We start from the raw sequence: 21,072 nt of genomic DNA, 5'->3' as shown, positions 1-21,072 counted from the left end.
ATGTTGCAACAGACTTTCTATCTCGATCCATTTTTTTTTCTGTTTTCAAACTGCTCAGTTTCTAACAGAGGCAGAATTATCGCTCATAGTAATTGTCTATGTTTATAAATATCTATGCTTGTTATGATGATGGTGCAGGGTAAATGTAAATGCTCGTGTCGCTTAGTCTCGTAAAGCCAGGTACAAGGTACATGTATATATTAATCAAGATTTATAGGCTTTAGGGTAGGGTAAATTTCTATATATTTGCGTCTAGGGGGTTCGAACAGAAACTTCTTCTACTTTTATGTATGGCAAAACTGTTTTCAGTTGTGTAACATAACCGCATAAATACAATGCAGAAACTAGAAATGCTACGCCATGAAACACAAGCTGGACCTTTGTTTATCCTATCTTAAGGCTAGTTTCGATTCGCCAACCGCTATTTTAACTGGCTGAAACAATACGTAATGGCCTAAGTATAGGACGTATATTTAGGTACAGCTTCGATTAAAGCCACACTGGTCACAGTTGGGACAAGGACAAAGAAAGGCAACCAAGAACTTCGTAACGTCAACAGGAAAAGTACCAAGTTTTTGGCGAACGAGTTCAAGTCTGTTGTATTAGGCGGTGTTCACTACTTTTTACATTTTTACGAATGAAGAACGAGCAGATCGTTTATGCCGATTGCTTATTTAGATACAACGTAAACGTCGTTAACGGATTGTAAGACATTGACTAGATGTTGGACGGATCAATCATAATGTTGACATCAGCAATGAATTTGTTTCGATTATCGGGATCTCTCTGTTTTACAGATGCTGCTTATAATGGCTAAAAAAGCCATTCGCAGATTATATTTTTTAAAAACATTGCAGGCTAGACAAATTACTACAGATTACCGCCGTAATGTAATGGCACCGTTTGGTTTATTCGATAATTTCGGACAGTTCGAGAAAATCTTCGCAATGCCACACACTAATGTGTCTTTATAACTCGGCAGGAGCTCATGTTTAATGGTTGCAACGCACTCTTTGATGTTATTCGGTGAAACAACCGTTTACTGCGCAGGCTCCCTATTGAACATGAAAAGTTATATATATATATGACCAACATCATAGAAGATCTGTTTAATTCCGCTAACAGAATATTAGAAAGCTGTAAATAAATCAAGAATAAATAAATTCTTGGTTTATTTACAGCTTTCACATCCTATTCATTTGGGATCAGATAGCGTCGGCTTTCGCAGTACCAGAACGAGTGCTATCCGACTAGCCAACAAACAAATGATGTTTTTGTGTTTTTTGAAACATATCTTCTATCCTCCGTTTACGTTTCGTTTGAAAGAGATGATTACTCACGAACCTTTTACCATTATGGCACGAAGCATAATATCTAAAGAACAATGAAATATAAGCCTTTTTTCATTATGCATATTGCTCCCAACGGTAAAATGGAATCTTTCTTTGATCTTTTTATTTAGATCCCTGCTAAAATTTCAGCTAGATTCAGTTGCATTGATTCGATTATTTATATATGTATATATATATATATATATATATATACACCTGTAATATAACGTCAGTCACTGTAAACAATTTGATGTTTATTTTAGAAATTTGGCATTTATCTGAATCAGAATAAGAATCGAAGAAAAGCGAGTTCGGATCGCAAATCTATCTTATCCCTATACGCTTCTCTATAGATGGCGTGCACGAGTCGATTTTCGGTACGTTCCTACCCTGGCAGATACTGTCCTATCTTTTCGGAAATGCGTCAAGCTTTGCTTTTTTTTTTGTAACATCTACAGCTGATTTTGGCAAATGCTCATTGAATATGCAAGGGTAATAATAATAATAATAATAATAAGGATAATAGCAACTGAAATAGGAATGAGTTAAATACTGCAAGAGCACTCCTAGTGGGGAACGGGTTTACTGGATAAGTAGAGGATATATCACTACGCGATAATTCTTGTTTCGGAAATGTATAAAATTATATGACGTCTTAGGCCTTGACCGCGCCTCGATGAACTCATCTAGAAACTTGCGTGTAAATGCCTCCAAACAGCTCTCCCAAATCAGCAGCAGCTACACTTCAATTTTGAACCCTTACGAACTAATGAAATGCGCACAATTCGTTGTAATTGTTTGTCTGACCCCGTATATATCGTATTTAAAGATCACCTGTGAAGTTACTTCATAAAAAAGCTTTTAGGTATCGAAGTGAGAAATATGTCTGCGATCGGACTCCTAGAAAGATACTAACGAGACATATATAATTGTTGTTTTTCAGGCTTTTAACAATGAAATCGGTATCGACAACTTGTGTTCGATCTCCTTATAGCCCCAGCGAGAAATCACTAGTGGAAACTAGTCTGTCTTAAGAGGCCCGTAAACGCCTTTCTACTGAGTTAGCGATGTGTCTTTAAATCCGTCTAATTCGGGGATGAAACTGGGGCATTAGCCGGGTCCCACTGACCATGATATAATAGAGCCTAAATTATTTTACATGTTCGCTGTCTAAGCGATATATTTACCTTTTGGCCACTATATATATAATAACGTATACTTACCGCGTGCAGTTTCGTAATGGATAGTGAAGAATCGCCAACAGAGGTAGACCCTAAATAACGGGCTTGTACAATGCAGAAGATAATTAATACTGCATTCTCAGCGATATAGGTCGTTATGGCAGATTTCCAAAGTTCCAAACGAAGTCCTAAATTTGTTCCGTTACAATTTGCTGACATCATAATTAAATTATCAGCAATAAATTATGTGTTTTTTTTTTATTTTAGGTGACTAAATGCAATAATTCCTTTTATGATTCTTTTCATAGAGTACACGAACATTACCAGTGATGGGCAATATATAGACTTCATAAGCTTAAAAAGCGATACGTACAGCCTTATTTTCGCCCACATCAATAGCAGAGAGATGACTAGCTGGGAATTCTACATATCAGGCCAGCCGCGTCTGTTAAACCGTTAAGCTTCTTAATTTACATTAGAATCGCACTGCATCACACGAGTATGTTTCAGAAAGATTCAGGCCCAACATGCGAATATCTCTACAATCAGTGCGTATGTATAATAGATGTCCTACCCATTGAACCATTTAGCTATCGCCGACAGGCTAGAGTTGTTCCGTAATTCGAAAGTGGGTAGAGCGCGTCAATATAACGTTTTTACAAAAAGCCCATTGGGCATCATTTCAGTAATAAACGTCGATATTTGGGTAAATGAGACTCGGCAAGTAATTCTGAAAATATATGATTATGTGAGAACCCTTATATAGGCTCAAAATAATGGACCAATTTTTCTGCTTCTTCGTGCTATACCCTCCAACTCAGCTGATCGAACATAAATGCTAGTAACTATCCAAACAAAGAAAATTCTTGATTTTCACGCTTAATTTTTCCGATTGAAAACAGATTTGATAAAATCTGATTTCAATCGGATTTATCAAATCTGTTTCGGATCGGATGATAAAATATGATTATGGCCAGAAATCTAGGGTAATTCATCTGCAAAAGCCAACTGGATTAGCAAAAGCTCTATTTAAGCTGAAATTGTAAACTCTCAGCAAACTTGGAATATTTTACTAAATACTGAGTAGTCCGAATATTATTTTGGAGAGCCTCACGCTTGCGATTGCAAAGCAGCTCCTTGAGACGTATCATAGTACGTGCACGTTGCAGGCGTTACGTAAAAATGTAGAAAACTTTTTGCCGTACGTTTGGTGAAAGGAGTTTACGCAGGCTTCACTAAATGCAATAATATTTTAGGGACCGGAAGGATATCAGAAGTCATACTCGTTTCTGGTTACAAATTATCGTCGATTTTTTTTCACTAGGTGTTCCTCACAACGCGTACTGTAGATGTTCTATGTACGTTATTTGACATATCGATTAGCGTCTACTACTTCCCGGTACATGTTTGCATTTGTCTACCTAACACCTACATGAGCAGACCATCCCGATAAGAAGTCTGCCTGCACCAACAATATAGTAAGCAGTCCGTGAACCTTTCGTCAGCTTCACTGGCTGTCTTATAGATAAGCTTGTGTTTTCCTCAGCACACGCGCCTCCGTCTTCTTTTTGTGTAACAATGGAAATCAACAAACCGGATAAAACCTATGAGCATTCTCTAGTCTTTACGTTTCCCTCATACGCCACTGCTTTTGATGAGCCCCACAGAGCCGTGTTAAGCGGAGCAGACCAAAGTAGCAGACGACGAACTAGTCACTGGATCAATAGCAGCCGACGTCCGACGATGGACTATGATACGATAACGAATGCCGACTTCCGCTGTCACTTCCGTGTGTCGCTACGCAAACAATGCCGTCCCATCGTCAATATCTACTATAGGACCTTACCAATGATACCGACCCTATGGCTTAGCATTAGCTCAACCTTTGTATGCCCCAGTCTCTATCACTTGCCGAATCCCGGATTTAATCCCCGGCCCCCCCCCGGTACTATTACACTTGGTGCGTTGCCATTTTTGGCAGCGGGCACCGCCACTGCTGCCGCCGCGAAAGGAGCGACGTAGAAAGCGAGAAGCCCTTTTCGTCGCAGGAAAAGGAGCCCATGAGGGCTTTGGTTGGTCTGTTAGAGTTACAGCAGCCGGGCGGACCCGAGTACCGACGCCCAACAAGCGAGTTAGTAGCGGGGCCCAACGACTCTCGCGATCTGTGCGATGGCAAAACAATGAACCGTTGACGCTTATCTTATCTCGAAGGAACTACATAAAAGCGACAGTCAAGCTAACGTGTTCGGCAATGGAAGCCGAGAACTTGGGAAACATGAGCAAAAAGGCCGCAGGGAAAAAAGCTGGCAAAATCCGTTATACTTCCATTCCCCGTCCCCACCTCACACCCAACGCTTTGTGGGCTGCCACGAGCAAAGACCTTTGTCATTATCCCGACCCATACGACGAAAGCGGCTCGGAAAGTGAACAGTGGGGAAATGAGCGTCGCCCCAGTGGAAATGGCTTGGCATTGCTAGACGTGCATACGAGTGAAGGTTGTTCCAATGGAAGCAACGATAATGCGTAGTGAACGTATGAAAAAAGTAATTTTTCCGTTTTGCGTATTCCATGTTTGTAGAGCTATGCAGAGAGAGTGAATAGCTGGAAATCGATAGAAGGTTGTAGGTATTGTCCCCAGGGTGGCGGAATGTGGCGTGTCTGCCTACTAAACTTTGGAACACGAAAGATAGTCTAGGTTCGAAACTGCGCGTAGACAATTTTGTTTCGTGCTAAGAAAAGCCAGCCGTCCAAAGCAATGCTTATCTATGGCAGAATTGGACGTGTAATTGGCAAATTGATGAGAGATGGTAGCTATTAATGGGTCTATCAGTGCTTTACGCCGTAACTGAGTACAGACCGCCGCTGAATGCTGGGATCTCACTCCAGTTTTTGTGTTGCATCTATTTTGACAACTTTAAGGACCTGAAATTCGAAAACCAACGGTCTCAAAAAGTGAAGGACGATTAATTAAAAGACATCCATTTGTTTTGTTACGGTTCTTTGCATATATGAACGCAATACACGCATTTATACGATTAGTTAATGTGTAAACTGGACTAAATTGCGCCTCTTTTGTTTGTCGTAGTAGAAAAATGAACTTAAAAACACCAGATATTGACTGCCTATAAGGTAGGAGAAACCGTTAAGTATTTTTTTTAATTAATTTTACCTTGTAACAGATTCATTGTAAATAACAAGATCTCACCACTTACGTAAGTTTGGGCGAATAACGTCTAAATTGCAAAAGCTAGTGCTTACAATACCCCCCGACAAAATCAACCTCCTGATCCTTCTCAGTCACCTATGAGACAAGCAATTTGTCATAACATCAATATGCTCGTCACACACAGTAATTAAAATCATCCAATTTCTCGTCATGTAATTTCGTCGAGACACAGCCATCTTTCTTAAGTGGTCTTCCGCAATCAGGCTGTCACAGTGGAGTTCGGTAAGGCTTGCTCGGTAGGTAATTTTAGTCACTAGCGGGCCACTTGCCCTTACTCGCTCCAAGGGTCTTAAATTATAGTATGTAATGTATGCGCATAACTTCACTAGCGCCACTTTTCCTTCAGAAGCAGAGAAAGCGCTCCACCGGAAACGAAGAGTATGAAAGAAACGATGATAGAGAGAGAGAGAGTTCACGGTGGCCGTTTTGCCGATGCGTGCCTCTTTTCCGGACGTCTACTGCTAGGATCCGCTCTCACTGACTCTAATGTGCCGTGTCAAATACAGTGACCGGAAACTGCAAGTGGCCTCTTGCTGCCAGCTGTTTCGTCATCCTGTAGGCACGATTTTGCGCAAAAAGGAATAGGGATGTACACGCATACGTAACCAGGCCTTGCGCTTACTCGGCGACGAGACAGAAAAGCTGTAGCTCAAGGGTGTGGCCTATGTTCGTATGTAAAGCATCACAAGTAGTTCTAGCGGTCAGATATTTTCGGCAATATATGTGATCTGCTTCGAAGCAAAAGTTTATTTCTTATGCTTGTTTACAGGCTACAGTTTTCGACGACTCAGGTATGACCTACTATTAGCCAATTGGGTGCAAACGAGAAAGGCCACGGTCTTAATAGCCAGTTAATTACAGATTTGTATCGTGTTATTTAACTTGGTTCTCCCAATATGATTCCTCGTTTTCGTCCGCATTTCGATCATTTGCTAAGGAGGTTTATATATCTAAAGCTGGGTAATCAGAACGTCCAGTTTTTTTTTACTGAATATTAAGAAAAGAAAGGTCGAACAAGTGTATACTAATAGCTTTGAGTTCAACCGAAACTTTCTGATCTCCTCGAATTAGCTCACTGAGTCGAAGGGTTCCTTATAACGAACTTTTTTTTTACCCATTTTATCTCACGGGACCAAGAAGGCTGCATTTTTAATACCAAGCATTTTGTCTATTGTGCTCAATCGGGGCAAACGTTTTCAAGCTTTATCCGAGGAAAAAACGTTTAGCAGAATGATCTTTACGTGTTTTTGGTGTGCGTTCAATTCAATCCGGACAAATGGAAACTTATCCTACAGTAGGCTAGATACGATAGATAGAATGGCTAGTTCCGTTTTTTATCAAATTGTTGGCGCCGTTTGAAAAGTATTTGTAACCAATGTCGATTGGGATTGTCCCCAAAGATGTGAACGCAAAGCAAATTTGAAAGCGGCTAAGCTTTCTCCTGTACACCCTTAGTCAAAATCCTCGGCTGTATCAGTAGATTCGATGTACGAGTACTCTAGACTAGAATTCAAGTGCAGCAGAAAATCCAACATTGCTTGCATCGGGTAACCGTCTCTCGTATTGATGCCTTCAGTCTCGATAGTGTGTGCCAGTTCGGAGGTTTAAGGAGGTGCAAAGATGTCCAGGAGTTACGCTTAGTAGCGCTGAGTAAATCCCCTGGGAATCGACAGAAAAGACTTCGACAATGTATCTGAATCCCAGCCTAAGGTTGGGACTCGGAGTTAAACTTCTCAACTTGAACGTATCACATATACACACAAACATTATTATTTGACCAAAGAAACGAAAACGGCTTCCTATTATCACCGTACAAATATTCGAATAATCAAAAAATAAAGCAATGAAATAAGTGATGCAAGACCAGCGATTCCGTTACTTGAGGGCCGTTCCGCGTTTACTCGCCTGCTTAAATTGGAGCTAATCGGGACCGCTACGCCTGAAACGAGGCTGAGAATTGGGAAGTATCTAGGTGTAAGTCCCCTTCGCCACCATTCACAGTCACCATTGCTGCAGGCCGAAGTAACGTCGGGGGTTTCCCCTCTCGCCATCAGCACCGCTTCCTGTAACAGCTCCTCTAGGACCCGTTCGTTCCTCGACTTGCTAGTGAGGCCATGAGCCTTCTCGACCCCACGCTGGACAGACTCGAGTCCCGCTGCCTCGATCCAAAGAGGCTGATTCTCGTTTCGTTGCTGACTTCGTCTCTGTCGAAGCTGCCACATCCGTTCGTATGAAGGCGTTCGTCCACATAGACGGCGCACCAGCAGCAGCCACATTGCGCCACTGCGGTAGCATGGCCTCTGGCCTGCGTCTAGGCTTGCGCTGGTGTTGGTCCGGCATTGCTTGTCGGATGTAACTCACTGCCGATGGCCTCCAGGGAACCATAACGAAGAGAAGAAGCCGACTGAAAGCCTGTGAGAACCGAGATCCTTGGAGCAGATTAATGGACTTCTCTTTTCGCGCTGCCGTTCCACTGCTAGTACGGGTGAGCAGACCGCCGGGGGGGGGGGGAGAGGGCGAGTGGCCCCTGCTATTGCGGACGGCCCTTTTACCATAGTCGTCTTTACCAGGGCCTTCTCTGTTGGTCGGGCTACTTGCACCGCAGTTGCTCGCCCTTGTTGGCAAAGGGACTCATTGCCCCTAGTGCGGGTTCAGGCTAGTAGTACTACTATTGCAGCCAATGACCTTATACAGCCTTCAATGGTAGAGAGAACAGCTAGACTCTTCAACCGATGGTCCTTTTCTTACATTGGTGAGACGCGTGGAGCTTTCGCACTGTAGACCGGTTGACTGACTGACGGCATTGTGGCCTCATGGCCCCGAGGACGCTGTTGGGCTTGTTCACGCATGCAACAGAAAACAAGTGCGTGCTCATATAGAGTTGTAGACGAGCGATGGGCCGGATAGCACGCTTCTTTTTTGGCAGTGACGGTTGTTGCTGTAGCGGAACACGTTCTGGCAATCTACCTAGATACACGCACTTACATACAAACATATCTGCACCAGTTATTATAAGCACAACTGAAGCCATGGTAATACACATAAAGAAAGGATGTGCGACCCTAACTCACTAGGCGAATGCAAAAAACAGACCCCAGGACGCTCCTTGATAAAACCCGAGGTGCTACATTAGCCTTCTATGGAATAAGTTACGTTACGCTCAATAGCGTCATTTGCCTAGAACCCTGGGTGGAATATTGGAGTATGTAGGCATGTGTGCATGAGAATGATAGCATATGTATATATGGACTATTCGTATTAAGTACTAAGATTGGGTGCTATTCCCACCTAATAAGATGACAGGTTTAAAGAACATGAATCTATTTTAGTAACACGTCCAATCAAATGCAGGCATAGGCTCGTTGTTCAAGTAATACATTAGCTATCCAATTCAAAGTGGTCCAAATGCGCAGTTCTTAAAGATTTTTATGATCTGTTACTAAGACGAACTAAACAAATATAGAAATTTCACGAGTACAAGCAAAATTTTACGGCTTCTATTCGGAACAAACCACGCACTAATAATTTTCAGTTAATCCTCGTTTACTCGGCAAACCACTTTAACCAGTAGTGTGAAGCGATAAAAATAAAGGTAGCCCGGAGCTTATTTGGACATCTGATAAAGCGTCCGTACAAAAAACAGCGTAATTTTAAGCTGATAGCAGTAGTTTCAAATATAAGGCTCAACGGCCTTCCGAAAGATGCAAAAAGTTTCAGAAAAAAATCTAATTCTTTCTCTAAATGATTTGATCGGGAATAGGTACTCTCTTTTAGCAAAAGTAAAACGTAATCTGGTATCTTACGGGGTATAAGCATTCGATACTGATATAAAAAAAAAAATTAATTTTTTATCAGAAAATACTATTTGCAGTATTTTGATAAATCGTTAAGTGTTAGAACTTAGATCCGATTAAGTATTATCTGCTTTATTTCAAGGAAATCTTTTTCAGGTTTGTCAAAAGCCATACGAAAACTGGCAGTAAGTGTACATGATTAACTTCGGGCCAAAAAAAGTTTACAGTCTTACTAAATGTTCACCGTGCCTTAATAGATTGGCTAACAGCTGATTACCGTTTAAATTACGAAAACAATGTATTATTTTATATATATATATGTATATATATATATATATATATATAATAGTATTTTTCGAGGAAAAAATTCTTTATTCTAGTATCAAAGATAGCGGGAACCTTCTACGACGAACTACTTCATGTCTGCCTCAACATAGATGAGACACACTGTATATAGGTATAGAATAAAGTATGCTGTATGTAGAATGAAGTCGTAAACCAAATGCTCTTCAACATGATACTTACGCATATACCACCTACCCTAGAAATTCACTATCATTGAACGCTGTCGCATCAATTAGAAACCTTTTTTGGCTTTTTTCGCTGAAGTAACACCCGAACTATGGATTGCTTTGCTTTAACGTTTTTCTTTTAGAGGGGGGTACGAGTTAGCGGCTAACCGTTGGATGGGATCGCCTATTGTGGTATCTTTGTCGACATCTACTGCCTTTAAACCCGAGATACTGCTATCCGATCCGATCATTCGGACAACGCATTTTCCGCTCAGAGCTTCCTGGGTTCGACATTGATCTCGTCCGACCGCTGACGGATTTCGATCATCTATATTTCCTACAATGCGATACGAGTTTTATTTTTTTTTTATTTGGTTCATTGCTTCCTACCAATCTATGTTCCTCATAGCTTTTTTCAGCTGTTCTCGGCCGTATCTACACGTCCGGATTTTTTTCCTTTGATTCCATCACTTCGTCGATTTACTCACGCCTTCCTGCCTCCAGGCGGCATTTTCGCTTGCTATTACGCTTCACTGTCAACACCTACAAATGTCTTCATCTGACCACTTCTTTTAGAGCCGGTTCGACGTTCGGCGACGAGAGGCTAAAGGCGATCGTCTATCGTGAAACAAACGAGACGAGATCAAATGATCACCGCTTCCGGGTCTACTTCCGGCTGACCCTTCTCAGAGCGTTTTATTTCGATGCCTTTTCCTGCCTCCCAGCTTGTCGCATCCTCCCCCCCCCCATGTCCCCACGTTCTTTCATTTCCCATCGTCTTCACTCATCACCGTCGTCAACTGCACTTCACCACACTATGTGGCAGTGTACCATCTGGCTTGAAGCGGCAAGCAGAAGCCGGCCCATTGCAAGCCAGACCGTCTGCTGACTGTCACTGCTTCCAATTCCCTCGGGCGAGTAGCCGTACAAGGAGCAGCACTAGCAGCAGCGGCGGCGGCGGCGGCGGCGGCGGCGGCTTCGATAACAGAGGCGTCGGGGGCGATAGCAACGACCCAGGACACTCCCGCATGAGTGAGTCTTCTGCCCATGCCTCTTCGAAGCTCGCAACTATGCTCAACTGCCGACGAGAATGCCTATCATGCTCCTATGACCCCGGTCCATATTTGGAGCACTTACAACCAACGTTGCCTCTGTCGAAGTCCCATGCCAGCACAGCCAGTGCTGTCGCGATTGCTGTCGTAATACAGCGTACACAATGGTGAGAGTGAGTGGAAAAGACCCAATGAACAGCAAACGGGAGCAGAGGCTATCTTTCCGATTGCAAAAACAGGGGTGTTTGTGGGGCCACAGGATGATATGGTAAAGGAGGCTCTGCCAGCATAGATCGCGGATACGGGAAAAGGGATCAGGAAAAGAGGTGGGTGTTGAAGGAGGGGATCCCAGACAAGGTTTGTCGTCCTCGGCCGACTGGGACATCGAACAGTCCTCCTATTCGTACCCTGCGTATAAGAGGGGTGGGCATATGGTATGGTTGTCGTATATTGTCGTCCGCTTGTGAAAACTAGCCGGACCTGGAAAAAAGAATACATGTAAGTTCATATAAAGCATTTACGAGAACCTGAAGAGTTTAGGTCTGATATGTGTGATTTGTAGTTTGATGGAGTTGCATTGCGAGGTTAGACAGGATTGGCGAACCGCCGCTAGTTTGGAATGAATGACCTTTCGCAAAAAAAAGCGCTCGCAAAAATAAGGAAACTGAAATATGTTGTTGTGTATATATTTAGTAACGTATGTGATAAAGAAAACAGCTAGCGATTGAAAGTTAGCCGAAGTGGAGGATTGCTTTTGTGAGTTCTATGCAAGTTTTGAAAAGTAACTTGTCCATACTTCTGAATATTATATGGATACCCGGAAGGAAAGCATACTACTCTGGGACGAGTTATGCATCTAGCGTCGAAATGTTTGCCCTAACCAAAATTTAAAAGTATAGTAGTCTGTAAGAACTATGGCAGGACCTAAATGAAAGTACTTCATGACTAATTTGCCGGATCCCGATTTACTGTGAAGCTTGAAGAACAGTTTTGTGGCTTGAAAAAGAGCGACAGATAATTTTGAAACTTGCGCAATATTTATAAGATCTACTACCATGAAGCTGATATTAGTTTCAATTTGTATATGCCATGGAAATTTACAGTATTGGCTACAAAGCTATAAACATTTATACGCTCAATTATTCAGTTATAGGTTTACTTTCACAACTTACACTTTTTGATATAAATTTCTGTGTTCACTATCTAACAAAGTTGTCATTCGCTATGATGATCTCCAAGAGTAAATTTACGTTGGTTCATTGCCTCATCAGGAACGTCTGGTTATTTACAAGAGAATCGGAAACAATGCTTTTCTTCTTTGCTGGCTCCCGTAACTGCCTACTTGTGGCAGGCAAAAAAACCCGTTTCTAAAAAAAAAGAACCCATTTACCGACTTAGACGTTCGCTGTTACTCTTTTCGAAATAAAAACAATAGAGCGGCGGTCCAGCCTCTGCTATCCAGCGTCTGCCCAAATGAAGTTTTCACAAACTAATTTTTGTAGAATTTTGGTCTACGCAAGCGACGAAGCTTTGAACTTTGTTATATTACAGAGCACCGAATAAGAATGTCTTGCACACATAGCTTTAGCACGTGTACCTGCTTTTTAGGTTACTACCGAAGTGATACAAAAAACAGCGAATCAACCAGTTTTTAGTTTGGATGCTCTCTGATTCATTACGAAACGTTTCAGCTTTGATTCCTGTACTGACCTTCGCTTGCGGCGCGGGATCCCAAGGCCGCCTGATATAAGGATCCGCCCAGGAGCGAGAGGTCCCTCACTCCAAGGCCGCGCCGTGGGGAGGGTCCGTCCAAGCTGAGGTGTTTGCTCCGAGCTCATTATGCGAACCATCGTCGATAACAAGAATCTCTTTACAACATTTCGCCTGATTTCTGATTGCCTGCCATATAAATGTTCATGTTCAATAAATTGAACTTTTGGCGAACATTAGGTTAACGTTCAAACACAGATTCGATAGTTGCTCGCGTTGGAAAGAGGAGCGCCAGTTCTATCAGCTGTTGCATGTGGACCATACTCGATAGTTCATATTTTGCAGTGGCTACCCCTGCAATAACAAGGTGGCTTTATCCTTTATTCAAAAAGCATACGTCCGGGGAAAAATTCCTAGCAATATTACTCACTCTTTAGTGCTGCAGTAAAATCCGTTTACTATATTTGATATTGTAGCGTTATATATAGATGTTGCCCGTACTAACAGAGTGCGCAAGTCAGAAAACCACCATAGTTCCTACAACACAATTATTATACTAAGAACATGACATGGCTTGGCTAGAACAATGTTGACAATGCGCTAAAGGCCAAAGCACAACGCGTCTATTGGCAGGCAAAACAGGTGACGCTCCTGATTGGCCAGGACGCTTCGAACAGATGAAAGTAGTTTTCGTTCAAAAAGTGAGATTACCGAGCGATGACAGGTAATTTTCTAAAACGGTCGACATACATCGGAAACTACTAATCTGTTATCATCCTGTGTTCTGTTTGCTGTAATCTGTTAATTGTGTCTGCAGGTCGTACCTTGCAGACACCAACACTGATATCAGGTTTGACTGACTTCGACTCCGATGTCTGCTGGCGTTAAGGACTCACCCTGTTCCTGTGGCTCTTTAGCTCGCGTGTAGTGTGGTCCTTTTTTAAAAGCTTACCCTTCACTTTGTAGCTCAAAAAGTAAGATGGGTATAGCAATTCAACCTTAATGCGACCAATAGCCGAAAGATAGCCGGTAGCAAAATTCACTATCCTTATTAGTATTAGAGAGAGACCACGTCGATCGATCATCATTGGTCACACCGCCACAATGCAACAGGAAGTAAATGTGCCAGTTTTACGCGTCAAAGTGCAAAATACACCCAATAAACCAGAATATAGCAGAACGGGAAATGCAACAAAAAATACAAGCTACTTACGACTTCATATTAGAGTCGAGTCGTATGTACAACCGGATATATACCGCAATCAAACATGTAACTAAATTTCATAAACGCGTAAAGTGGTGTTCAGCGTTTTCAATTCGTTATTTAAATCGTTATTTCGATTTTTACTTAAGTTCCTGTTTATATTATACTCTAAGAAAATAACTACGAAACGTCATTGGGTTTCCGCTAAAAGTTGTCGAGAATTACGCGTTCTGAACGAGTAATCCTCCATGATCTTTTTCCTCTATTTTTATATAAATACACAACAAAAGACGATAACTAAAGAGCTTTGCTGAATTCGGGTTACTCTTCTATAAAATCACGTTCCTGTTGTACCTGGATGTTGAAAGCATGGTCGTCTTTAATACTTGCCTTTGGATCCCTCCTTTGGGCGGTGGCACTTCGTCGAAACATCCTGTGATGGGTCTTTTATTATTGCTACAGTAAAATCTTTAAAGGATACCCGCGTAAGAGGATCGCTCGCCGTCACAGAAGACGTTGCCTACAATATACGCAACGCGTCAAGCTGATTCTCACTTTTGTAAATTGAGCCAAACCAACAATAGTCGAGACAGCCCACCCCGATCGGTCTATATACAGCTAGCGCCACCTTGCATCAAATACAATTCGATTATAGAAGGGTTGCTTCCATAACTTTTTACCATTGCCTTTTCACATGTATCGGGCAAACTAAGTGATCATGGCTACGAGGAACAAGAAAACGCACTCGTCTATGCGAGGTTTACTACATTGCATTTCCAACGCACCAAACGCAGCTGCCGACGACTGCTCGACCTCCGGAGACTGATACATTGAGGCACTAACCCCAAAAAATGCTCTTCTTTCGAATTCTGTTCAATTGGTTCGACCTTGTCAAGCAACGAACGCAACAGCATACGATACAAATCGAATTGACCACGTCTTCGTTAGTTCATGTTTATCTAAACAAATCCCCATGCGATCCTGGGCGACCGGCGTTGCGTTTCACTCGGAGTTTCAGGGTTCGCTGTGGTCAGACGTCTACACAGGGGCATACACTCGTACTGTACACTCGTAGTGACTGAGCAGAATCTGCAGTTCACTCATCCATTCACTCAGCGGGCACTGTTGTTAGACGAAGTAAGCGACAGCACCAGGAAGGGCTATCCTTGTGCTGAGTGCCTCATGGCATCCTCGTTGCTATGTGGTTACACCGGGGGGCTGCAGGCTCATAGGAAGTTCCCCTTGCTCGACAAAGGCAGACGCGGCGGTGAGGTTTCCTGCTGCTTGATGGGGCCTGGGCGACCATCAAGCAGCAGGAAACTCTCTTGCCCGACTTCGGAACGAATAACGAGACGGTCGGTCGGTCGGTCGCGAGCGTCACGAACTAAGGGTTTGTTGGCTTATAAAAAAGAAACTGCGAAACTCTATCTCGCGTATCATTATGGATACACAATTCACTCTGCTGCGCTCAGCTGAAACGCAAAGGGATCCGAATAACGCGATATTTGGGGGGATACGGATACGCTTAGCTATGTTCAGGTCTATTTTTGAAGACTAGACTGCAGCTGAAGGAGCTTTAGGTTATTGTACATTTATCGCGAGCGTGTTGTGTATTTGGAAAGATTGTAGCACAAACATGTGCCTTAATAGAAGTTGATTTCAGCTTAGGGTAGCAAAGGGTAGTTTTATTCCTTTTCACAATGGTAGACCCGGCTGTTTCAAGAGTTCGTACAATAACCCAAGCGCGTTCCGTTTTCTTTATCGAACACCTTACTTTTCGCTTATCGCGATATAGGCGAACATACTACGACCCACGTTCGATACTAGAGTTTCTGTACACAGCTTCATAAGCGGCAAAGGTTGCTCTCAGCACCAGGTAGGTGATGGGAACTTCATAATCCAAGACTCTACCGAAAACCTCCATAGTCTTTTATAGCATTTCATTTACTTCGAACAAACCGAGTTTTAGGTCCGGTACTATCTTGTCATAGCATTGCTTTCTACAACTGAGCTTTTCAATTACGTTTAATTTCGAAATCAGACCGCCTCACCTTCAATCATCTCACCACCGTGAGCATATACAGTATTGACGTCTTTATGGTTATCAACATCGTGTTTGTTTACTGTGTGACGGATGCGCGCATTTTATCGGCTAGCGCACTGTTTAACATAACACGCTCAAGCGAGGTTAGCAAGCCATTTGATTTCCGGTGAATTGTGAAAACAACGAAAGCAAAATTGCTCATTATCGTAAGCAATTTTCAAGTAAAAAAAAAAAAACACAGGACGCTTTGACTGGCTGGATTGAACATGGCTAGATCGACTTTTGCTCAGTACTCGGCGCTTATTGCAAACAATCCAATCTCAACGACGATCACTGCGGCGGTTGTTCTGCTGTGGTTTGCGGTTTCGAGAGGTGACGTTGACCTAATCGCTGCCCTGGTTTCCCTTCTGCTGGGACTCTTCATTTTCGGCTGCCATAAAATTCGTCACGTGTACGACAGTTTCGGACGAACGAGTGGCATATCAGGACGAGACTCTGCGTTACCCCATAAAAATGATCATTGAAGGAAGTGAGCTATGTTTTCCGACAACCTACACTGTGATATGCTATCCCGCATCATTACCGCAATTAGTATAGTGTACCTACCTGAACAGAAAGCTCCCGGCGATTACTCTAAATTCGGACGAAAAGGGACTTGAGTACAAACCAAAATTGATTTCATGAAAACGCGGATTACCGAACAGTTTTTAGGTCGCTTTGTAGTGGAACTCGGGTCGACTACGACAAAAGGTGTACAATCTTTTGCAATGTTTAATACAATAGTCGATATATCTGACTCTAGTTGCCAATTTAAACTGAATTTTTTTCTCACGTTCGCTTTGAAACGCGTTGCTTTTATTGGAACGGATATCACTATTTACGTCCGAGATAGGTCTGCCATATAGCTCGCTCTAGCAATAGCTCCCTAACAAACACTACACAAAATGTCTAACAAAAACAGGTAATAATCGCGAAGGTTGGAATATTGATCAGATACAGGCATAAGTACATTTACAGAATTCCATAAAAGTAAGTTGTTGTTTATTTCTTCCATTGAAAAACAACACAGGGCGTGGTCGACACTGTCATTTCATAAGGCATAGGCTTCTATATTTTACAAACCCTTTACTACTGATACGCGCGTAGCTAGTACACCATATAGTGTCCTAGCTATAACCGACACGAGCGACGCTTCTGTGGAAGAATATAAGGAAAAAAAGTTATTTTTTTCCTTCCAAGCCGATTGCTGAGCGGATTATAGGCAATTTTCCTTATCGTAGTATTTTCAATCCAATTCGGGGGGGGGGGTAGGGGGGGGGGGTACTCAGTTAAACATCTCTCTTAACTGCTGTTCGTCCTCTTGCGCTGTTTCTACTGTTTGAAAATCGGTGTAGCGACCTATAAAGAATACACAATGCTCGTCATAGGCAATCAAGTCCAACCTTAAATTGCGATAGCCTTTGATCAGTAGGTTTGTAGATCAGTGGAACATACAAGCATGATGTCGAGGCGGGCAAATGTTTGTTGAGGAGAAATCTAATGTGAACTATGCTTAATTAGCTTAGGAAATACTTAAGTAATGAAACACATGATATTTATTATTCTATAAACGTAGCGATATTATGGCGATAAATAGCGCTGCACAGAAGGATAGCTCACGGCTAAACCGACATAGATTTTCTGTTTACTTCTTCTGCTAGACGTCCGGTTATCATAATCGAAATGATAACTGCCGTAATACGTAAAGCTCTGGCCTTTAGTCGTGCACTCCACATAAGAATGGCCGGCGTCCATCACTGTTTTTTTCTTTACGATTTCATGCGATCATAACGATGCCTCTTTTATTCTAGCCGATCTATTGCAGCTTTGTCTTGGCGTTGTATTTAGCTAATCGAAATACGACTAGACCCTTTAGTAGATCGTGATATAATTTGCTAAAGGATCTATCTTTTCTTTCTTTAAGTCAGTCTACTGTGCCATCTCGTGTACTATACGATAATTACTAAACGTTTCGCAATGTTCCAAAAAGCGTTCATGAAACTAATCTCACGTGCTGTATTATCCGGACCCCCTAATGTCTAGCTACGTCGATGCAAGATAGGCAAACGGGGTGACATCTAGGATGCGGTAGGATAATAAACTGCGAGGAAGAGTCGACACTACCATACTGACCTGGCTATCTGTCAGGAGTTATCGCTTACTAGAACCGCTCGGGCGTGAGATTAACTGCTCGCTACTGCAAGTAGCTCCTAGGTCCCCTAATACGCAGGAGTCGGCGCTGGCGTCACTCGCTTCGAGGACGTCGGTCTATGGTACGTCAGTAAGTTAATACAGCGGCTTCTGGGAACAGAGGCTGCCGAACGCAACCATCGAGGATGTATCCCTGAAGCAACGAGATAGTATCGACCAAAACAGACACCCGCTACCACAAGTATCGATGACATAAGATAGTTGTATACAAGAGGACATATCCGTGTAGCACCTGCCTGGTGAACCAAATAATGAGATGTCGGACTGAGAAAAATTGCAATCCTCTAGGCTATGAGCGAACGCTTCACAATTAAGTGTGACAGACACCGGTCAGAATATACACGGTACTCAAGTACAGTGAAGTAACTAAGATAAGGCAGTTATTTGCGCTGGAACTGTGTGTGCTTCAACTTATACATTTTTTTTGGGAATAATTAATGACAATTATCGACGTTGAGAGCCACCAATTTTAACTTTTACTAGCCTTGAATGTTTATTGCTCCGCGTAAAGGGAAGCTAGGCGTTAGCTAGGAGCTTCAAAGGCTTCAATCTCACTACTAATTACTAGATTTGTTTCACCCCCTGAAAAGAAAACAATGAAATTTACGTTCAGTACACCTTTAACAGTTCTCTTCATTCGCAACACACGAATTCAGTATGTCCATTGGTCGTCGTCACTGAACTTCGTTCATAACTTCACAAAGAGTGGACCGGGTAATACCATTACTTTTGATAATGGTATCGCATAGAGGAACGGAGTTAAACAAATGGTAGGACTCGCACGAAGCAATAACCTTAGTTCTTCACCGTTCCTACTTCTTATCAGAAACTTCCGTTCATTAATCAGACAACGGCATCTTTTTGTGAGGATGGGAAACGAAACATATAAGATCCTTAGGCAGGTACCAAAAGATGGCTGAAGCATATCCCTTAATTTTGTCAACTTCAATTAAGATTGACGGAAGCAGATTCCATCTGCAACATGCGTTAAAAATAACTTCTATTACTATTACTCAACTGCGTTATGAACTAAACAAAATCAAGACAAGGCTAAGAAGTTCAGAAGAGGAAGAAGACTTGCCAGCAATGATTCACGTCGTTTCAACTGCACGACCTTACAATGGTCGACTCGTTTAGATAGTCTAGCCTGGCGCTAACGATTATAGGAAGATCCTTAACTGGTAAAATAGAAAAGCTAGAGCAATAATGGTCATTATTGTCACAATCGAGAGCCTGAAACAACTGTTAATCAAAAATAGCAGTTATTCACTTTGAAGACTGGTTCGACTGCTACACACAGAACCTCCATCCAAGAAGACAAACCAAGCGTTAGGTAAAGCCCGCATTTTTCAAACCGATACAACGCCTGCGCGTAACAATTCAAAACCGCCTAGTAGGCCTACTGATTGCCACTCCGGCACGCGATAGGTTTAGTCTTTAGGGAAACGAAACATGGCTGAGGCATATCCCTTAATTTCGTCAACTTCAATTAAGATTGACGGAAGCAGAAAAACAGAAGTAATAGTGATGCCCTATTATAACACAGTTCATAGTCCACGGGGTTTATTAACTGAAACACGCAAGAATAGCACGAATCCAATGAGAGTGAAATCTGCAAATTTTGTAAAGCTATAAATTCAATATTTAAACTTGAATTCATTATACATGTCCACAACATATATGTTACATATTTGTTAACTTTAGTAAACTAGTACACATGTATGATATCTACAGAAACCGTAGAAATAGACGAAATAAATGAAGTCAATAGCTATTGCTGCCTCTCGACAATGTCTATTCATTGAGGGCGAAGGTTGTGTTGTGTCATTGGGGCTATGCTCAGTTCGTTAACTGCTCCATCGACAGTGAAGCGCCTTCCTCGAATAACTCGTCACTTTACTTGTCGACATTCCATCCGCCTCACCCCCTCCGCCCCCCCGTCGCGCGCTTTGGTTTGGCGATGAATTTCTGCACAGAAATCCGAATGCCACGTCCGGCGTACAGTCCCCAAACTGTTGTTGCATACGTGGCATTCCTTCTGTTACATTCCACGATCTACCCGTTGCCTTTCCTTTCTTCGTGGTTTAGGTGCGTGGCGAAACCGTGAAGTCGATAGAGGCTGACAACAGACGCAATCCTAGACAAGGCAAAGTACTGCGCAACCCCCACTTCCTTCACAACATCGACAAACAGGATACTTTAATGATAAATTGTTTCGATTCTGGTGCTATTTTTGAACGAAACCACACAACCTAGCATTTCAACCTGTTTCAGCTTAGTATAGCACTCGCTTGTTTTGCAGCGTTTGTATGTCTCGGTCTCATTTTCCTTTGCGACCGTTGCCTGCGGACGACATGACTATCTTCGTGGGCATTCTCTTCTATAGGCGGACCGTCATCTGTTTTGCATCGGTGACGAAGTGCCCGATTGACTCTGTCGCTGCGAGGGATTGTTTGCGGATTGTCTTGCCGCCGTTTGTCTTTCCTATGCCGTCGAACAAGACAAGGGCATACGGCTTCAAGACCTGCGCCCTCAGGGTCTGTGGGGGGAACAATAGCCAGCTAACATCGCTTCTTCGCTTTCTATACGTCTGTCTCGGTGGTGTTCAAGTCCTTTCGGTGCTCGTCCTGTGGCGTCGTCCTGAATAAAATACGCGAACGATATGCGTAAGCCGATGCGACGTCACTGCGATGATAACGGCAGCAAATCGGAACAGCGAAAACGATACATTTGAACATGTTGAACGACTTGCACACAAACTCCAGTGT

The 21,072-nt window shown here is 42.6% G+C and overlaps 1 protein-coding gene and 1 long non-coding RNA gene across 6 annotated transcripts in view; one reads left to right on the top strand and one right to left on the bottom strand.

Annotated features, from left to right (window-relative positions):
- LOC111269997 (uncharacterized) overlaps nucleotides 1-13,056 on the top strand; it is a 38,283-nt gene extending 25,227 nt beyond the window's left edge. For 4 of the 5 annotated variants that reach the window (XR_015314784.1, XM_086972332.1, XM_086972330.1 and 1 more), the window contains one exon: nucleotides 2,275-2,755. The gene's annotated coding sequence lies outside the window, so the exon portion shown is untranslated. Of the gene's footprint in view, nucleotides 1-2,274; nucleotides 2,756-12,787 lie in introns of those variants that run through there. The other variant, XM_086972333.1, reaches the window with a different exon arrangement.
- The window catches only part of LOC147752186 (uncharacterized), an 84,154-nt gene that overhangs the window by 7,131 nt on the left and 55,951 nt on the right, over nucleotides 1-21,072 (bottom strand). The gene's annotated exons all lie outside the window — the stretch shown is intronic.

This window comes from Varroa jacobsoni, unplaced genomic scaffold, assembly GCF_002532875.2.
Source record: "Varroa jacobsoni isolate VJ856 unplaced genomic scaffold, vjacob_1.0 scaffold_1428, whole genome shotgun sequence".
In the NCBI taxonomy this organism is placed as follows: domain Eukaryota; kingdom Metazoa; phylum Arthropoda; class Arachnida; order Mesostigmata; family Varroidae; genus Varroa; species Varroa jacobsoni.
This window is presented reverse-complemented; position numbering and strand designations above follow the sequence as displayed.